A 7,797-nucleotide genomic window follows, 5' to 3' on the forward strand; every position below is an offset into this window, starting at 1 on the left:
GCTATAAAACACTGCGAAGGAAATAATAGGTGAGAAAAACAAATGGAAAAAACATTCCATGCCCATGGATTGGAAGAATCAATATCATTAAAATTGCCATACTGCCCAAAGCAATCTACAGATTCAACACTGTTCCTATCAAACTACCAACATCATTTCTCACAGAACTAGAAAAAATATTCTAAAATTCATATGGAACCCCAAAAGAGCCTGAATAGTCAAAGCAATCCTAGGCAGAAAGAGCATAGCTGAAGGCATCACGTTACTCATCTTCAAGCTATATAATCAAGCTACAATAACCAAAACATCATGATACTGGTACAAAAACAGACATATAAACCAATAGAACAGAATAAAGAACCCAGAAATAAAGTTACAAACTTAGAGCCGTCTGATCTTCAACAAAGTCAACAAAAATAAGCAATGGAGAAAGTATTCATTATTCAATAAATAGTGCTGGGATAACTAGCTAGCCATATGCAGAAGAATGAAACAGGACCACTACATTTCACCATATACAAAAATTAACTCAATGTGGATTAAAGGTTTAAATGTAAGACCTCAAACTCTAAGAATTCTAGAAGAAAACCTAGGAAATACTCATCTGAATATCAGCCTTGGGTAAGAATTTATGACTAAGTCCTCAAAAGCAATTGCAAAAATCCAAAAAAAGTTTGACAAGGGGGACCTAATGAAACTAGAGTTTCTGCACAGAAAAAGAGACTATCAACAGAGTAGAAAGACAATCTACAGAATGGGAGAAAATATTTGTAAACTGTGCATCCAAGAAAGGTCTAACATTCAGAATTTATAAGGAACTTAAACAATTCAACAAGCCAAAAGCAAATACCCCTATTAAAAATGGGCAATAGACATGAGCAAACACTCCTTAAAAGTAGACATATGAGCAGTCAATAAACATGTGAATATCTCATCACCAACCGTCAGAGAAATGCAAATCAAAACCACAATAAGATAGCATCTAACACCAGTCAGAATGGCTATTAATAAAAAGTCAGAAAACAATAGACACTTGTGAGGTTGCAGAGAAAAGGAAATGCTTACACACTGTTGATGGGAATGTAAATTAGTTCAGCCACTGTGGGAAGAAGTTTAGAGATTTCTCAATGAATTTAAAACAGAACTACCATTTAACTCAGCAATCCCATTACTGGGTATATATCTAAAAGAAAATAAATTATTCTACCAAAAGAGACATACACTCAGGCTCCTTGTAGCACTATTCACATTAGAAAATGACATGGAACCAACCTAGTTGCTCATCAGTGGTGAACAGGATAAAAAAAATGTGATACATGTGTACCATGAAATACTATACAGCTATCTAAAAGAGGAAAATCATTTCCATTGCAGTAACATGGATGGAGCTGGGGCTATTACTCTAAGCAAATTAACACAGGAACAGAAAACAAAATACTGCATGTTCTCATTTGTGAGAGCTAAACTTTGGATACTTGGATACTCATGGATGTAAAGAAGATAGTAATAGACACTGTGGACTACCTGAAGGGCGAGAGTGGAAGTAGCATATATATATACACACTATATATATACACACACACATACACACTATATATATACTATATATATACATATATGGCATTTCAGTTTTGGATATGTTATGTCTTTTGAAACTTCCCCCACAGTTCTTGGATACTCTCTTTTTTGTTTTTTTAAAATTTTTTGTTCTCTATGTGTTTTAGCATAAGAAGTTTCTGTTGATGAGTTCACTTATTTGTTTCCTTCGCTGTGTCTAGTCCATTATTGAGCTCATCAAAGACATTCTTCATTTCTGTTACAGTTTTGATGTTTTTACACTCTAATAACTTCAACCGTTCTAATCATTTATGTATTTTTAGCAACAACTTTTTTGAAATAATCACAATTGTAAACATATGGAATCTGAGAAATCCTCATGTACAAAGGCTTCTCTTCAGTAATGAGGAAAGTGAGTTGCTCAAGGTCACAGAGAAGAGCAAAGACAAGACAAGGACCCGGTCTCCCACTCCTCTCTTCATGAACTTTCTCCCTATGTCACAATCATAGAAATATGGTTCTTTACATTACATAGCTCAATTATTCATTTTTGGTATACATTTCTTTCTGATTTTAGAAACTGTTTTGGGCTGAATTGTCCATGTATTTGGACACATTTATATGTTGAATTTAAATTTATATATTGAAGCCTTACTTCCAAATTTCTGTTGTATAAACCACCCAGTCTGTGGCATTTCTTCGTGTCAACTACTATGCCTTGAATATGTCACCCAAAAGGTCATGCGTTGGAAACTTGGTCTCTAATGCAGGAGAGGTAGGACCTTTGAGAAGTGATTGGATCATGAGGGTTCTGTCCTCAGGAGAAGGTCAATCCACTGATTGACTAATGGATTAATGGGTTGTTGAGGGAGTGTGTTTGTTATCATGAAAGTGGGTCTGTTGTAAAAACCAATTGACTAGCCTTTTGTGAGCCCCCTTGGCATGTGATGCCCTGTGCCATCTCAGGACCCCGCAGAGTCCCTACCAGCAAGAATGCCCTCACCCTCACCATATGAGACTCCCAGACCTTTGACATTCCAGCCTTCAGAACTGCATGAAATAAATTTCTTTTCTTTATAAATTACCCAGTCTCAGATATTCAGTTATAGCAACGGAAAATGGACTAAGACAACAACTCTAGCAAACTAATACAAAAACCATTTTCTTAATCACATTTTTAAAAATGAAAATTTGATTAAAGAAAAAACATTACCATAAAGTCATCACCATAGAATAATGTTTTTCTTTTTACAATTCCCTTCTAGTACTTCCTATGTATACGCGTTTTACACTGGTCACTCGCTTCTAAAACAACTTATTTGTGTTGGACTCTAATGTTCTTAAGCACCCCCTTAAAATATTTTTGTGCCTCTGGCTATTCTATTTTGTTGGTTTCTACTTATGCTCTGTGTTCTGTTCATTTCTCTTCTGTAGATTCTAGGAGAGTATCATTGTTGTCCCCTGACTGCTATTTGAGCTGAAGTCCAGCTCCTGATGTATGCTAAGTATGTATGTTAAGTTTCTGCAGTCTCATAGTCCTAGAAGGTATAGTAGTCTTGGACACTCCTAGTAGTTCCAGGACTCCCTGTCTATGAATCAGAATATGAGAATGTCCATAAAATTCTTGTGCAATTTGAATTTGTAATAAACTTTCTTCCACATATGATATACACAAATTGCAAAATGTGACAGAGAGAGGATTTACTCAGATTTGAAATACTGAAATGTTAACATTCAATAAGTCTACCATAATCTTAGATACCTTTGGATATAGCTGTTATTATGGATAGGGTGTATTCCCTGGAAAGTAGAATAAAGATATTAAAACAAACTATTAATATTAATAGTTTATTTAAATCTTGAATAATTACCTTTTTGTTGTATTTTGCAAATTGCTTTATATGTTACACAGACATGATTTATTTATGATTCAAACTGAACAAAAACTTTCTATATGCCTCATATTTCTAGGACGTGCATGTGCACACACAGACACCTGCAGACGATAGTAATTCTCAAACTTGGGTATGCATCAAAATTACCTACATAGTTTGTTGGAGCACAGATGGCTGGGTTCCACTCAAGAGTTTCTGATTTAATTGACCTGGGTGAGACCCAAGAATTTGCCTTTCTAACAAGCTCCCAGATAATGCTTACATTGCTAGTAGGGAGAACCACTGATTAATAAAAATCCATTGAAAAAAAAATGCACTGGGGTGATGGGAAAAATCAATAATTCTTTCTCCTTCCTTCCCTTCTTCCTTTCCCACACCAGCTCTTCCTTCTTCTCCTGTTTCTATGTTTTTCTTCTCTCCCTCTCTCTCCCCTATGGGTTTTTGTTGTTGTTTTGTTTGTTTGTTTGTTTTTGTACTTTAAGTTCTGGGATACATGTGCAGAACGTGCAGGTTTGTTGCATTGGTTTACACACACCATGATGGTTTGCTGCACCCATCAACCCATCACCTACATTAGGTATTTCTCCTAATGCTATCCCTCCCCTATCCCACTCCCCAATAGGCCCTGGTATGTAATGTTTCCCTCCCTGTGTCCATGTGTTCTCATTGTTCAACTCCCACTTATGAGTGAGAACATGTGGTGTTTGGTTTTCTGTTCTTGTGTTAGTTTGCTGAGAATGATGATTTCCAGCTTCATCCATGTCCCTGCAAAGGACATGAACTTATTTTTTTTATGGCTGCATAGTATTCCATGATGTATATGTGCCATATTTCTTTATCCAGTGTATCATTGATGGGCATTTGGGTTGGTTCCAAATGTTTGCTATTGTGACTAGTGCTGCAATAAACATACATGTGCATGTGTTTTTATAGTAGAATGATTTATAACCCTTTGGGTATATACCCAGTAATGGGGTTGCTGGGTCAAATGGCATCTCTGGTTTTAGATCCTCGAGGAATCGCCACACTGTCTCCCACAATGGTTGAACTAATTTACAACTGCAACCTTCACCATGTGGAAATAATTTGGCATGGCGATTATTGCCAATTTTTGGTGGTTCTTGCTAACAAGAAAGAACAATATGCTTGATTATCGTACCTCAACCTGCCTTTTGCCAGGGTCTCTGCCTGTTTCTTTGTCTTCAGTCTGTTTCTCTGATCCTTTCCCTACACAGCTTCCAGTTACTGTCTGGAAACAGGTCATTTCTCAAAACTTCTAGCGACTTCCACTGGTACTCACAGTGGAGCAGGAATTCAGACTCAGCTTTGACTAGGTTTGAAGCAAGCTGCCCTTTTAACTGCTACATTATCCCATCTTCCTCACATGTATGAACAGAATGGATAACTAAAACATAAACCCCCTCTCCTTAGGAAATAATTTCAATCTTATTCCTCATTTTGCTCTTAAATTCTGACCAATAAAGATATTGTTTGGTTGAAGTCCATAAATATTTAATACACCTCTGTGATGGACCCAGCACTGTGTGGGTTGAGTTTTCTTTCCTACTCCCTGAACGTGCCTTTGGGTTTGAATAATGGCATGATCAAACAAAATATCAAAAATCCAAAACCAAACAAATAAAAGCCCCCAAAGCAAAAAGCAAAGCACAAGAGCCGAAGAGCCAAGTTGAAGAAGTGGACAAATATGGGACAATCATTTACAGATGGGACAATCATTCATAGATGGGGGCTTTTTGCCCCCAGAGAAAAAGCAAAGCACAGAGGGCAAAGAGCTAACTAGAAGAAATGGACAAAGATGGAACAATTCTTCATAGATGGGGGCTTTTTGCCCCCAAAGCAAAAAGCAAAGCACGAGAGGGTAAAGAGGCTGAGGCAGGAGAATGGCATCAACCCGGAAGGTGGAGCTTGCAGTGAGCTGAGATCTGGCCACTGCACTCCAGTCTGGGCGACAGAGCGAGACTCCGTCTCAAAAAAAAAAAAAAAAAAAAAAAAGGGCTAAGTAGAAGAAATGGACAAAGATGGGACAATTATTCATAGATGGGACAATCATTCCCTGAGATTACAAGGAGTAAAAATGCTTTTTTTTTTTTAAAATAATTTCATTCATCATGTCTCTGAAAACCCAGGTACACCTACCCAAGGAGAAACTTAGGAAAACTAGAAATTGTATCATCATAGAAGTAACCCAAGTTCTAGGACCAGCTCTTCCAAAAATTGTCTGTGTGTCTTTGACCAATTCACTTTATTTCTCTGAGCCTCCATTTCCATAAAATGAAGGACTAGGGCCAAGTGATTTCTAGAGTTTCTTCCAGTGCCAATATCCCAGGGTTGCAAGATTCTGTGGAGAAACATACAAAGCAGTCTTTAATTATAAGTTTGCAAACTCATCTAGGTGGTCAGTTCCATATGCTCCCGGAGTCTTAAACCTTTACTAATTGTTTGTTTCCCAAGGCCAGCTCTGTTAGTGGGAGGGGGAAGAGAGGCAGAGAAACCCCTTGGACCATAAGCCTTTCACTTCTGGTTTCTTACCACAAAATGGTCCCCAGGACCTGGGAGCCAGATGGCAACACTTTTGAAGACACACTAAGGATCTGAATTCTGGTTCATATTAAATATCACATGTAAATTATTAATCTGTAGCAAATGTGAATGTATATTATTACGCTCTATTAAATATTAATGTTGCGAAGACCATCCTGTGGAGCACATGGAGATGTAGGGAAACCACCACTGGTCCTCCATTTTTAAATGCCAGATTTAGAATCCAGGTAGCTTAGTCGAAAGTCTTTAAAAGGAATCTTTCTTACTAGTGTTATATACAAAAATATAAGCCTTGCTCCAAAATAAATGATAATAATAGCATTTAATACACTTTATTATGGGCCAAGTACTCTTCTAAGTGGTTTACACATACTGATAAATTTAATCTTCCTAATGACTCTATAAGGAAAGCATTACTACTTGTAATTGTTTAGAAACAAACAACCTTCTTTAAGCACCAACTATGTACCAGAGATTGTTCTAGGCAGTGGGGATAAGGAAACAAGATAAAACATTGTCGTGATTTTTATGAAACCTACTTTCTATTGAAATGTGACAGACAATATGTTTAGATAATATGCCCCAAACAAATACATTCACAAAATAATCTGAGAGAGAGGTAAGGGCCATAAAGTAGATTCAACAGTTATGTGAATGAGGGACTGGAAAGGGGTTGTTAGAGAGTGGCCAATCTGGGGAATCTTCTTGGAGGAAGTCACTGGGCTAAGTGTTCTAGGTCAAGTTAAGTCACAGCAATTTCCTAAAAACAACTTGACAGATACCAGTTGTTTAAATGACCAGAGTACTGATACATCAGTTTGTCAAAAACTTGTTTTAATCAACTATCTATAGTTTTATAGTATTTCGTGTTTATCCAATATCACCTAATGTACAATATGTTTTTAGAATGACAATTTTCTGAATATTGTGACTCTTAGCTGTTATGCATGCCACCAATGACATGAATATTATAAATAGTTGGGTGAGTTTCTGGTTTCCAAAGCATTTTCTATCCAGTCTACAGCTTCTCCACTCTTCTTTCAGTTTACATCTTTGTTTGCATTATCCAATTTTTCTATTTTGCTTCAGCTTATCTATGGATGGTTTGAAATAATTTGTGGAGAGGCAAGTGAGAAAGCTCCAGTGTAAAATGAATGTAAATTAAGCAGAATAGACACTGTCTGGAAGTAGCTCCTGTCACTCCATCTTTTCTTCAAGTCAGTTTAACCCCTCTTCTCCTAGGCAGGCTGCAACCAGGAGATTGACCTTGTTAGTTTCTCCTGAATAGCACCACCTTTAATCTCTCTCTCTCTCTCCTCTTTTTGGGGACCCTTTCCTTGCATCCACCTCCACCTATCTTAGAAACCAATCAAGCCCCTATTCCAGGTATCCTAAATTTTTATCTCTCTTTATATGATAACTACTGAAGATCGAGGGCTATATGTTTGTTGCTTCAACACTCATTCCAATCCACATGGAATTTGCTTTCCTTTATTATAGAGACTGGAAAGCTAAAACTGACATTGCTCTAACTACTTTGTAGCTGGGGTACAGATACATGATCTAGGATCTGCCAATCAGAAGACTTTGGAGGTGAAGATAAACAAAGGAGTAGTATGACGTGGAGAGACAGACATTTCTAACAAGAGTAGTGGGGGTGGTGTCTAAGGCAGCCATGGTGGTATTGCTAGCATCTGGTCCAGGGTGTTACACATGCAGTAGTAGCAATGATGGTTCCTCTAGGATGGTTCCATAGTAGACTTGAATGTATCTTCTGGGTGCA

The sequence above is a fragment of the Macaca mulatta genome, chromosome 5, assembly GCF_049350105.2.
Source record: "Macaca mulatta isolate MMU2019108-1 chromosome 5, T2T-MMU8v2.0, whole genome shotgun sequence".
NCBI classification, from domain to species: Eukaryota; Metazoa; Chordata; class Mammalia; order Primates; family Cercopithecidae; genus Macaca; species Macaca mulatta.